The 14,830-nt window shown below is 33.5% G+C and overlaps 1 protein-coding gene across 1 annotated transcript in view; it reads right to left on the reverse strand.

The window, feature by feature from the left end:
• Positions 1 to 14,051, reverse strand: part of LOC108752628 (probable Ras GTPase-activating protein) — a 164,583-nt gene extending 150,532 nt beyond the window's left edge. The window contains exons 1-2 of the mRNA XM_018493799.1: positions 14,002 to 14,051; positions 6,183 to 6,326 (exon numbers count right to left, since the gene is read on the reverse strand). The gene's annotated coding sequence lies outside the window, so the exon portion shown is untranslated. The remainder of the gene's footprint in view (positions 1 to 6,182; positions 6,327 to 14,001) is intronic.
• Between the last annotated feature and the right edge of the window lie 779 nt (positions 14,052 to 14,830).

The following is a 14,830-nucleotide window of genomic DNA, read 5'->3' on the forward strand; positions in this document are numbered from 1 at the left end:
TGATACATAATTATAATTTCTATAATTATATTTACCTTAACATTGAGAAAAGTATTTTATATGTATGAGATGTCTCTGTGTCAAAACTGCTACAGCAGCGGCTCCAGTATACGAAAACAAGTCCAAAAAATGGTCCAATAAACATATATCAGATTTCGAATAGTTTCAGAATTACGATAAGAGAACATGTAGAATTGCAAGAAAACATGAATTGTAGTGAATGTTGTTTAATATTCGTTATTCTATAATTTAATGCTTTACCAAAGGTGCTAAAAAATTTCTCCGTCGACACACTTTCTAGCATAAATTAAATAAATTAAATAAATTTGTTGTAACTGTACTTTTCAAAAAATATTTAGAGTTTCGCGGATGATATCGGCAGCATTAAATATCAGTTGCCATAATTATTCTAAATTATGACTCTCATTCTGATAGTCATAGACTAGATCTTTCATTCGTCCCTAAAGAAAAAAATCTAGATTCAGAACAATAGAATGGAGGACAATAAACTGTTTACTTCTCGATTCATATTCTTATTTCAATATCCCCTAACTACGAAATCGTTTGGACATACCGTTTATTTGACATTTTCATTCAACTTATTTTCATGCGTGTGCTGAAGTCGCTATAGTAATTTTGGCAGAGACACTTATAATATTTTCAAAATCCTATTCTTCTTTTCTAGTATTTAGCGCATATAATAAGTGCTAATATTGTATCTTAATTTTTATGTTATATTATTAATCGGTTTAAAAAATTAATTAAATTTTGTAATTTTTTTATTACTTTTTTAAAGATATATATTCTTTTTATATAAAAGTTATGCGTTTCGCAGGTTTAGAAAGCACCCGTGGAAGCTTTAAGAATAATATATTCTTTTTGTTAAACAAATTGATTAATGTTTTTATAAACATATCTATTAATTATATACTGTCAAAATAAAAGGATTCTTAAAAGGACGTAACGTACGACAAAATTAATAATATATCGGTTAATAATTTATTCTCGGTGAACAAAAAAGCATTGTTGCAAAGCTACAATTTGTAAGGAAATTCTTGTTCATTTATTGGGTCATTTGTTTCGCTCTGCCCCTAAATTCGATTTCAATTTGATTTCAATAAGTCTACTAATCATCAGTGACTCGATTAGGCAAGTCCTTACAATAGAGTTCTGTTTGCGACCGAAGTTTCACGAGGCAAGTTTCACGTGTATAGAATGGAACCATTTCAAAGCAAGAAGAAGATTAATACCAGAAAGATAATGATTTCGTTAGAACGACAGTAATTTTAGTATTTTGCATATCATAATTCTTATGGTATTTAATTTTACTTTCCAGAAAAATAAAGCTTTAAAGTAGTAATATAAAATTACCCATAATTTTATACATGTATATAGGAAAAAGTTGCCGAATACATATCATTTAACTTATTTTTTATTATATAATTTTCCATTTGGCACTATTTTGTACGCAAAGGAACATTGGAAATTACAGCTTGAAGGTTTCAGACACTTATTATTACATGTTTAAGTTTCCATCGATAACAAATTAATTTATAAATCTTTTTACACTAACGTGCTACAAAAAGAACAATTTGATGGGTCATCTAAATTGTATCTTTAGGTTTTTAAAATTTTTTTCCAAAATATTAAATTTATAAATAAACATAAAAATATAAGATTAATAAAAAAGAAATCATTAATTAATAGGGTTAGAGCGCCGCTTTTTCGACAGCCTGTTGGAGATCACTCAGGATTATACAGGACAACATATGTCAATGTCAAGGTCATCGCTGGGTCATCTCTTGTAGTAAACGATTACCAAAATCAAGTATATTTCATAATTATTAAATAAAAATAATAGAATAACAATAAAAGACAAATAACGTCAAAATAAAATTGGCTGAAATATATTTTTGCAATTGACATTTGTATTCATATCAATTATTAGATTTAGGTTTCAAGGTTGGGTAACGCTAAGTTAAAAAATTAAAAGTTAAGGTAAAAAGTTAAAAAATTAATTAACTTAATTTAATTACATTTTAGACTCTTAACTTTTTAATTTTACATAATTATACTTTACCGGTAACTATTAATTTTTAATTTGAAAGTTTTAAAAGTCAAAAATTTTTTAAAGGTTAACATCAGGCGTTATTTGGATCTTTATTCGGATTATATGCTTATACTATACATTCGTTGTCCATCGGAAATACATTTTTCTACTTTTAAATAAATCCAAATATTTTATTTATGTTTAAGCAAAGAATAGAGAGAGAGTTTGAAAGCGATTCGTCGTGATCTAAAATCACGATTTTCTTGAAAAATACGCAGAAGTGCAATTTACTGCTTTACAGGAATTCTTTTTTGATGTCCCAGAATAATCATGTAAATCAAAGCTGATCACAATCCGTAAAATATATATGTAAGTTTCTCCTTTTGTTAGTTAAAAAAGTTAACTTTTTAACTTAGTTCTTTAATTTAGTTTTAAAAAAAGTTAACTTGAAATCATGAAATGAAACAAATTTAACTTTGAACTTTTGAATTGCTTTTTTTCTCATTAATTTAACTTTTAATTCAATTAATATCACTATGGATTAACTTTAACCTAACGTAGCCAAAAAAAAAAGTTAACTTATCCAACTTAACTTATAACTCTGGTTTTATTATTGTCGAATCGGTCTTGTGATGGTATGATTTAAGAAGCTTGATGGATTTTGTGAAAATTTATATAAAGTTGCAAATATGTAATGAATGTAAAATATTCTATAAAAAAATATAAAATTTACAATAAAATTGGATGATTATGTTATTATTAGCTACATAAGTTAATAAAAAATTAATACATATATTTGATTTTTTCAAATGCCGCTAACGTCCATAAAACAGACGTAGCCTATTACATTTTTTTCTATATTACTTATTTTTCATTTATTTCATATTATTGTTACTAAATGTTACTTATATAATATTAAGTAATGATATAAAATTAATAAAGTACAAAATTTAAGCGATCGATACGCATTCGGCAACCCTCCTCTATGTATTATATTATAAAGTTGGAGAATTTACAATTCTGTTATCAAAGAGAGAAAATGCGACAGTCATAAGCTGCTTAAACCAAGTGCTTTTGTAAAAACAAGGGAGCTTTAAAGCTTTCCTTCATGTTCTTCCTCAGTGTTTTCGCACTATACAGTATACTTTATGTGCTAACATTACTTCATCATGTAAATTCATCACAACTAAAATCCATATAGTTTAGAATCTCATAAAAACGAGACTGTCGAGCTATCAGCTCATAGAATGACCGTCCAATGTAATTAATTAAACATGACTTTTCTAGTAATTGTAACCATTTTTTAAAATGTGGACTGCATTTTAATAAGAATGTATTTCGTACTTTTTAGTACAAATAATGTTCGTCTCTTGTATTCTTATTATTTAAAAAAATTTGTTTGCAGCACTGATTTTACAGATCATTCCAACGTAATATGAAATATAATAAATAAGATAATATGAAAATTAGCATAAGATAAACTCGAGTATTATGGCTATGTAGAAAACATGGCTGCAGATTATATTTCTCTAATTGCCAAATAGTGTATTTTTGTAGTCATTCTCGAAAGATAAAGATATTTATAGTACAGTGTTTACGTGCATACGCTATTCGGACAATGTTATGAATATTATTAGTTTTATTTTCGACTGCATGCACAATTTCGCACGACTAAAAGCTTTTATAACGACGAGTAAATTATATTTATGCTGCCGTAATCATGAATGATACTTACGTAATAAAGGCAGAGCTTAAGCATGCATTTGAAATACTTTGATTTGAAAAACAGTATTTGAAGGCAATAATATTTTATATTTTATATTTCAGCAGAACACATAAAAATATTTTATATTTCAAATATTAACCATAAATCTTATTATCAGAATTATAAAATGCAAAAAGTTTTCAATTTTTCGATTTTAAATACGTTTGTGTTGCAAATACTGTTTTAAATAAAAGTATTTCAAATGTCTAGCCCTGAATAAAAATGCATACGTAATAAAGATAAATGTCTGTAATTTGTACTTTTTCATTTTCACTATATATTTATGTAAATACTATCCATCTTTTCATTAGTTTCAAAATTATGGCATACAACCAAGTTACACACATAGACTCTGATTTTTTTTAATTATAGAAATCTTTAGTTTTCTTAGCATATAAATTATAATTCTTTTTTACTGTTGCAATATCATTATGTATTTTTAATTACAACTAAATTATATATAATTGTATATATATATGTGTGTGTACTAAATATATAAAGTTATAAGTTTTATCATTTTACAAAATGTTACTTGCATCTTTAACCTCCGTAATATCGTAGCCATCTTTTCCTTAAAAGTTATATGAAATGGTCAATACAATATTTTTATAATATTGTTAAGTTTATCTTTTCAATAGTTATTATTACTTTAAGATCTCATCAGTGAAGTAATATATTTAACTCTATTAAAAAATAGAATAGAATAGTTTTTTGCGTTTTAAAAACTGATCATTTTAAAAAAACTGACCCGATTTTACCCTAATAAAATTTCTTACGAAACCTGATGCTATGTTGTTTGCAACTGTGCACAATATTTCATTACATAAATCTCACATAGTAGGTCTTATCACCGTTGCATTACCAGTACCCGTAAAAGGTAATCGTAAAAATCATAAAATTTATGCTTTACTTATAGAATATACGAATATACGCAACAGTAAAACGTCAATGGTATCTTTACAACGTGCGTATTGCGTTCGTAACTTCCATTTTTCTGTTAAAAGAGATAGAACGAGCGAAACCGCGAACGTGAGGGAATGCATTATACCGCTGGATTATACTGTAATTTTCGCGCGATATATTGCGATGATATCATAATGCACGAGAATGAATCAACTGCAACATCAACGTGTAAAATAAGCTGAAGCTGAAATTCGCAATTTTGACATTCCGTTTTATATAAAACATAAATTTTTCGTAATATCCCGATATTTTTAATCCGACAGAACGGCGGGGTTTTGAAAATACTGTAAAACGAACGACACAGCGAATAACAGGATCAATTTCACAGGTTCTCGAAACACGCGTATGTATATATTTCGCATTCGTAGCTCGTTATCTACGTTAATTGCGAGCGTAATCAATCATAATTCGCGAACGAAAACATGAGCGTAATAGGCGTGTAGAGGCAACGAATGATCGACGCGGTAATATTTCGCTCGTAATTGTTATATAGAGGCTTTCTCGATTTCGTTCATCACCATCGTCGTTCTCATCGGCACGTTAGTACCTGCGGGATAGAATTTCCGGACTCTCGCGATTATATATATATATATATATATATATATATGTACGTGCTAAAGCGATAACGCACGCGGCCTCACACGATTAACTTGCTTGTAATCGCCTGGACTCGTCAGGACGATAATGCGAGAACAAGTTTTAACGGGGTAAGTGGATCATGGGTCCCATGGACAAAGCCATTAGCAATTAACTATGTCGCCGGTGTCATTGCAATTAACGCACACGTCATCTCTTCACTTGCCTTCGCTCTGCCGTTGGGCTTAGGCTTATTATTCAAATACTAATTGTATATTCAAATACTAAATGATACGCAGCTCTTTTGGCAATCTGTGTCATCACGAGAATCGACCGGATCAATCGATAATGCGCGAAGTATCTGACACATAAACTCTTTCCAAAGTATCTTCCGCTGTATGAAAACAGTGACGCTAATACCGCTTAATTGAATTAACTTGCTGAAAGAAATGTATTAAAACTAAATTAATTTAATTTACACAAATTATTAGGAAAAAAATTGAAGTAAACGAGTAAGAGTAACAGAGTTTGATTTAATGAAAGCAGGGAAAATACTCTTTTCATCATTTTTAATGTAATATCAAAACACAGACGAGCTTACGGTCGAAAAACTTAACGCAAGTCATACGGCATAAAAAATATTCTTCATCTCGAAACACAACGTGATAATTTAATTGGCAATAATCTCCGATTAATTAACATTTAGTTTATAACTGAAATAATAATAACGTTGCTCCTTGTCTCACTGAGTGCTTTGCGAAGAGAGGACGCGTCGGGCAATGTTTGGAGAACATTCGCTGTGTAATTGACAACACTTTTCAAACTTACCTCCTTCCGGAATCCACCTTGAATCGTACGAGTTCGTCTCGAAGGAGTCCTTAATTTATCAGCGACGTTAGCGTCGCCGGGCACCATTCAATCGGCACTCACCAGGGATCCGAGATTCTCTCTCGCAAGCACAAAGACGTCGCTCTGAATGGGGCATACCACGAGGGATTGTGTTTTTTACGCGGAGTTAATTTTAATTTACGCGTTACACGCAGTCCGAGGGACGCCCGCGCCCCCACGACGAGCTCGCTCGCTGACGAAAGAGTTCGCTCTTACGGTACACCAAACTGAAATAAATCCGAGTGCAGTCTGGAAACTGGAGAGGCAGAAACTGCTACATCCCGCTCTCTGAGCACGTCCGCGGGAAAGCGAAAAGAAGTGCGCGATACCGCTCGCGTTCTCAAGTAAAAGTTTCAATCTTCCGAAACGACTATCTAACATATAACACGATTTAAGGCTCGTCTTCTCTTATCAAAATTCGGAGAAGCGACAAAGGGGTTGCGATCGAATAACACAATCAAGATTCGAGTTTACAACTTTCACTTTAGTAAATTTCCCCATCACCCGGTCTCTACTTCACTACAGCCGAGAGCGCGTAATATTCTCACGCGTGGATGCCGCAGCCGGGGAGTTTCGCTGACTAAAGGCGACGCTCTCGGCAAATTAAGACAAAGCGACATAAGCAACGAACGTCCGGGGCTTCGTTCGTTGTTATCTGGTGCCACGTGAACGCACTGCGAAAAGAGGAAGCGGCTCTCCAACGCGCGACTTACTTATCTCGTCCGCTTTCCGACGTTACCGAACGTTCGAACTGAATCGCTGTAATCTGAGGGCGTAATCTTTTAATTTCGAAGCTGTCGATAAGGTCCGCGCTATCTCGTCCCCGACGAACGAAATACGAACGAGTCGTTAAAAGTCCTCCACCGCACCTGCCGAAACGCGATCCGAATTTTTGTCGCTGAGAGATCCGCACCTGCCGTCTGTGCGCCAACGATCGGCAGAGTCGGCGACGAAATAAATCGAAAGAACGACGAGAAAAAAAAAAAAAGATATTTATTATTGCAAATGAAAAAAAACCGAAGAGGACGTAAGATTAATTGCAGGAGTGTGAGACGCTCGGTGAGAGACGTGTGTGTGTGTGTGTGTGTGTCTGTACGGAAGTTTCATTTTAGATACGTCACTAATAAGGGAGATAACAAGCATGGCGATATTTATCCGTTATTTTACTACACTTTTCTTTACTCCAAAATGAAAATTAGTCTCTTGGTTTTATCTTTTTTCAGGGAATAAGAGGAAGGCCAGGAATTGAGGGCAGGAAAAACGTCGTGTGCCAGGTGCAGAAACGCACGGTAGAGACCGATCAACCCCCCCAGGCAGGGTTCACGTTACGTTTCGCGACGTCGAGCGTTTCCATGTCAATAAGAGCGCCGTGAAATAAATTCATCCCGACGCGATAGTAGGAAAGCTGACGCCGAGCGAAGATGATATTTCGCTGAATCGTCTTCGACGACGTATATGTTATACGACGAGATGCAACGACCGTTGATAATTTCGTTGATCGGACGAGCGAGTGATAAAAAAGAAGGCAGTTGAGAGGAAATCTGGAGAGCACAATTATCCGATAGGATAATTCGACACCGAACTACAACAAGGATTCAATTAGCGGAGGTATTAACTTTCGTCAACGGCCGTGCCATGACACTGTGTACTTGTTTACTTCCGGTAAGAAGAGCATCGTTTTAAGACATTTCGGTTTAATTATCGAGGTGTGAGGTAACAGTTGATCCGCGTTATATGTGGGACAAGGAGATAAAGAGGACAACGACGACGACATGATTTGATGTCAAACGAAAAATTGCGCTCAGCACTCTATCCAAAGATACGCCAATGAAAATAAATTCACATCGCAAGTTTCACATATGGCCATTCACATGTCCCGCAGCGACGTGTGTACAATGATTTAATTGCTTTTATCGTATATATCGGAGCGAATTGAATGAGCGCAACCGCGCGATTATTAAACGAGCAACAATGCCGCACGTTAAATAATAAAACAAAGCTTGTAATGAAAATACGCCGTAACACCGATGGAAACCAATGCTTAGTTTTTACGGGATATTGAAGCTCTTAATTAAACAGGTGTATACCGATTCCATTGACTATTATTATTAAAAATCAAATATGTATAATGAAGTTCGAAAGAATCTATCGGTGAAAAATGTGAACTTCAACTTTTGACGCTCATTGTATCTCTGACTGTCGACCCCCACAAGTCCTTTTCGTGAAGCCGCGAGAAAACGCTTAAGTGGATATAATAATGTAAATAATAAAAAAAGTGGATGTAATAGAAAATTCAGACAAATGATTTTAATAATTCTCTAATTTTCGTTTCGTATTTTTTCTTCAATGACTACACAGCAAATCTGACAATCTGATGAGCGATGTGATTTCTATTGTACGTAGTGACGCAATGCGTGTGACTTCGGGGTTTTACTTTATGTAACTTTTATATTATTATTGTATAATGTAATATTTTTGATAATCATTCGTTACATACAGCTAATTTGGCATTTGGATAAAAAAGAACGAATTAATTTGTCGGGAATCATCAACTTGGAATTTGCGTTAATTATGTAATTTTACATTTTTTAATGTATTTCGATTTATATTTTATATTGGATTATATAAGGAATTGGAGGGTTGAAATATGATGTATATTTCATTCGTTTTGTTATACATTCGCACGAAAAATAAAGAATTTTTGTACATCCGAATAGCTGATGTAGACTCTGATGGGCTTTTTTACATTTTTCACTATTACAAACCATTATCTCTGAATATCTGATTATAAATAGTTATAAATAGTTTGTAAAATTATTTAATGTTTTTATAAAAAGACATAAAAGAATTGTAATCGGATATCGAGTCTCTTCGTCATAATTTGTGCTTTGTTTTGAAATATATTTAATGCCGGCCTACATAAGCATATTTTATCAGTAGGTAATATATGTAAGTATATGTTGCACCAACGTATTCACGGTGAACAAGGTATAAAACAATTCCGTGAACGGCACACTGTAATCAATCTTCTGAGACGTTTTAACAACAGAATGACGCTACACTCGTAATCATGACTCATCTGAGCGAATAACAATGCTTTTATATTTGACGGATCAATATCGTAGCTTATTAAACTTTTGCGAAACCAATTTTCTATATGTTATTTTTCAAGAACAATTCAGTTGTGCAATGTAAAATAAACGCTACAACAAACAACGAAAAAAATGATTAATTCTTGATTGGATATTTAAATAATGAAAAATTTACTTTTTCGTAATTGTGTGTCGAGACAATAAAATACTTTTTAATTGCTTGTTTCACAATAAACTACCTCTATTTCAATATATTTCTATTCAAGTTGACTGAAATAGTGCGTTACTAATAGTTCATTTTCTGTAAACATGAGCGTCTAAATTTATGGAATAAATAGTCTAAATTTACGAACTTTTTTCAGATGATCCCCTCTATATTTCTTGAATGTCAAATTTTTCATTCGCGTCGTGACATACAAATGTTCCTACCAACGTGAAAGAGAGTTAAAAAGGATCACTGGGTAGAATAACATGATGCGATGATTAATCGCTAGTCTGTTATTTAGGCTCAAAAAGAGACTATTGAAAAAAAAAAAAACAATTCTATAGATACACGTGTAACAACATAATCACCATTTTACATAGAAAACGACGATTTCAAATAACAGATATACAAATTATTATTATATTTGTGATATAAACAAGTATGTACATATTTGTGATAGAGCTATATCTTATTATTTTAATAAAAAAATAGGGAGAGGTAATTAACTCTCTTTTCCTTCGATCAAACATATTACCAAAAGATATTGAGACGTCAAATTTTCGAAAGGTTTACATAAAAGTGTTGCCTTTCTACAATCAAATCACAATGCTAAGTGCTGATAGCGAGAATGACCGTGAGAAAGTTGTTTATCTTATCAGTCCTTGTGAGTCAATAATTCTCTTTGTATAGATTTATTTTCTTAAAATTCGAAAAATCTTAAAAATCTATAATAATAATGTAATTAAGCTCGTAAAACAAAATCTCGTAATTAAAGGCCGATAATCGGCATTAATAGATGACAGGTAGAGAGTTTTATATTTATAAAAAAAAAAATTATGATCAACTTTTAATAATTCAATCAAAAAAATATATATATATATACATGTGTGTGTGCTATTTCGTTTTGATTGAATTATTAAAAGTTGATCATAATTTTTTTTTTTATATATATATAAAATGATCTGGTTGGAATTCGAATTTGTTTGTTTAATCTATTACAATTTCACAAAACACACAATTATAAAATAATCCTGTTAATCTTTTTTAAGCTAAAGTCTATTTGGGTAAATATGCCAAATAGCGGAATCAGCTCTGATGATCTCGACCTTGACATCTGTTATCAAGGTCATGACTTCTACCAGGTTTTAATCGTCGCTTGTTATTCATTAAAAAGTTATTAGCAAAAGGAGCTTGAAAAATAATGTCTCTTTTCTACTATATAAAACAAAAATGTTCTGCTTTATATTTTACAATCTTCTACGCAAAGCGACGCTGGCAGGAGGGAAGGTGGAGTGAGAGTCGCTTCGCGTGGAAAGTTGTAGAATATATTGTACTTTAAAGCAAAAAATTTCTATTTTATATAGTAGAAAAGAGACATCATTTTTTTCTAACTTCTTTTGTTAATAACTTTTTGATGAATGACGAACGACGGTTAAAGCTTGATTGACGTTACTCAAGGTCGTGATTCTGATAAAGGTCAAGGTCATCGGAGCTGACTCCTCTATTTTATATATATATAAAAACCTCTTTCCCTGATATTCGATGACTTAAGATCTTTTTGTGGAGAACATTTTTTTTAATTTTTATTGTTTTCGTAGCTTTATAACCGTATTGAGCCAAACGATATAACCGTATAGTAAATTTGAAACATACCGCAGGGATGAAGTATTAAACTGAAATATTTTTCTTAGTAATTAAATTCCCTGTAATATATTATCTTTTATGTAAATTATATTTTATAAGATGGCAAGAAGAGAAATTTCTTCGGGAAACTTTCTGCGGAAGTAAAGAAAACCCGACGTTAGATAATGGAGAAAGGAGTGGGAGTGCACTTTGCGTAGACAGAATTGTCTAGACGGAGCATTGTCGAGTGGCGCATTGTCAGGGTCGCTTAGGTGTGGTCAGTCATTGTTATGTCTTTCACAGTGATGCGTGTGTGCAATGGCTATAAAACGGATACTTTAATATCTGTAATTCATATCACATTGCATTAGCCCCGTAATATAGCAGTGATGCCGCGCAAACGGCGCAAAAGTTATTTTCGTTCTCTTGGATTTCACTCTCTTGTCTCATTTCGCTTGTCCTCTCTAACTTATCGTAGGTGTACAAAATTATTGCCTGAGGCAATAATAGCTAATTGTTAAGCGTAACATTATATGAAATCAAATATGGAAATCGTACGAGGATAGATCCTACAATGCAAATACTCTCTACATGTTTGCTCAGTTCCATAATATTCGCCAATGATTATTTGCGTACATAATATATACGACTATGTACGTAATGCGTAACGAAGGTAATTTAAATACATTAACCGTCGATTAATGCCGATGACTGCTAATAAATATTTGTAACAATCGATATATGTAACTTAATAAACAGTACTACAGAAATTGATCTGAATGTAGGTCATTTCGAAATCATCCTTTGACGATGCGATTTAAATTTTGTAGTTGATTGAAGAGTTTTTTTTCTCTATCTTATTGATAAAATATCTTCGTCAATTCTAAATGAGAATTTTCGATATTCCGGATAACGGAATTTAACGAATCGAAGGGTTACCAGCTAAGCGGACGACCCTAATACAGATCTAATTAAGAAGTCGAAATCGCCGTCGCGCGATAATCACGCGATTAAGAAAACAAATGGGAAGCTCTCAAAATGAGAACGTATCATAGATATCACGTTTGCTAAAGATAGCGAGAAGAGACATAATAAAGAGCAGGCGTGAACGCAGTTTTTCGAAAATGTTCGCGGACGAATAACCGAGGGGAGTCCGGATCGACGTCCGGACTCGTAGACACTCTAAATTTCCTAAGGCTCGCACGAGTGGCGATTTATTTCGGTCACCCCGTAGAGAAACGTTCGCCGAGAGGTCGCTTGGAAAAATTCGCAATAAAGCACCTACGTCGCTCCTCTCCTCGACCATACAACCCGGGCGGCGAGTCGAGTGCATCGTTGCTCTTTCGCTAACAGCTGCGGCGGGTGTGCGTAAACAAGCACGAACGAGCGGATTCTCTGCCGAATGCGTGCGCAAGCCGGCCGACAGCCGGCGAACCTTCACAACCGCACCTAATCGGTCTAATCTCCATGCGCGACTATCTGCGAACACCCTTTCTTTACCGCGTAGGAAGAAAGCGTACGCGACTCCGAACACGCAGCGACACATTCGCGGAAAGGGCCGCGACACGATGTAATATTGCGAGATAAAAGAGGAACGGGCACACATTGTGGAAAAAAACAGATGAGAGAAAAAGAAACTGGACTATACTCGTATATATATTAACCAGAAGTAAAATAAAAGTAAAATTATAGTTAATGTACCGAGGAAAAAATCCAGTAAAGTTCAATACGTACGTTCTTCAAATAGCACTGAACACATTTACTTACAGCAAATAAATTATATTAATCAATTAAAAGAATGATTTTTAAATTAAATTAAGGATTCTTACGTTAAATAAATATATGTCTACAATTAGCAAATATTTACTTGAAACTATTCAAACAGATATTTATGGGACATTAATTTTTTTCAGTGCAGTCGTGAACTTTGCTGCAGTTCAAATTTACAGTTCAACATTTTTTCCACTCGCGGAATAATAGATAGTATTTAAAATTTAAATACGTGCAAGTAAGGAATATGTATCATATAGTATAATCCTTTGCGATACTTTTTAATCGTGCGATGAACTGCGATATTCTCTTCACTATCTGATAACAATAACTTCGTAGCTCATTACTTAAATGTATAAATGCGATCTTCTTATTTATGACAAGAATTGTTTTAGAAATATTTCTTCGATGGTACAATTACACTAATTTACGAAATAATATTAAGACATTTTTTTATGCTTTCGTTGGCACAAAATAAATAAAATGCTTGTAATATAAAAAAAATAGTATAATATAAAAATATAGATCCATATTCATACTTCATTCTTGTGTAATATTGAATAATATTGATAAATGCACGCATTTATTGATAAAAGTGAAATATAAAATGGTCCATAATATATATTATTTTGTTTATCACAGAAATATAAATATTATAAGTATTATAAAAAGTGTCAAAAGACTCCAAATCATCAGAATAAAGAAAAAACCGAACGACCATGAAATATTGCAACGATGTATAAAGAATAAAAAAGTAAGATATAACTGTATAATGATATACAATAAAATAAGTTACCAATCAAAAAACTAATATAATGTAATAAACAATATGAAAAAGACAGAGAGAGAGAGAGAGAGAGAGAGAGAGAGAGAAAGAAAGAGAAATAATTTATTATAATAGTAATAAAATGAAATAAAAATAAAATGAGTGTGAATGTTTTTATAATTCATAAGATGGCAAGTTTTAAGTAATATATTACTTTTTTTATCTAATCCTTATTTTATACACATTATCGCTTCGACCTCGGACTGCACTCAACTTCATTCGAAACTAAAACGCGATACCTACACGCAGGATGTACGATGTAAGTTAAGATGCACCTGTTCACTCCAATTGACGGCACATCTCGCGGTACAAAATATCAATGCTAAATCGTGCGTTTTGTCGCACGACAAAAGCGCTTACATTTGAATCTAATACGCGCACACAAAATCCCTCATGGTATGCCATGCATATCTGTAACCAACGGTCACCAACGGAAGTCGGAACGCTGTTTAAAGAAGGATCAACGGACATCAATGCCGGGATATCAGACGTCGTCGATGTACGTGATAAACGTTCAGTCACTCGCGCGGCATTCGCGTGACACCGATCACTGTTATAATATAATAACGCGCCGAGGCCGAAGTATTTCGGTAGGACCCAGCGTAGGCGATGCGATGGGTCGAACGACAACGAAAACACGTTCGGACGCACACTCGATCGCCAACGTACCGTCACGCGGGAACATCGGAACCGAACTGCCGCCACCGCCGCCGCCGCTCTCGGCAGGTTCAGTGCGGTACGCGTGTGTGGTGGTGTACAGTGGTGCGCGCGCGCGCGCGAGCGATTCCACTCGCGGCAACGTTCACGGCGCTGGCATCGCGCGTTTAGAACGAATACGGTTGCTCGCTAGAACAGATCAGCTGATTGCCAATGTTGCCGTCAGAATAAAACGCTCTCTCTTTGCGTTTCATCAATCTTTCAGAGCTTCAAGAGTTCTTGTCGTAAGAAACCAAAGTAATTTATTGAAATTCGTTGATGGGAATTCTTCTTTTCTAGAATAGACAAATATTTCGAAAATTTAATGTTTTTTAAAATCGTTATTAACACTGTATAATATTATAGTACAATGGCC

The sequence above is a fragment of the Trachymyrmex septentrionalis genome, unplaced genomic scaffold, assembly GCF_001594115.1.
Source record: "Trachymyrmex septentrionalis isolate Tsep2-gDNA-1 unplaced genomic scaffold, Tsep1.0 scaffold1, whole genome shotgun sequence".
Lineage (NCBI taxonomy): Eukaryota > Metazoa > Arthropoda > Insecta > Hymenoptera > Formicidae > Trachymyrmex > Trachymyrmex septentrionalis.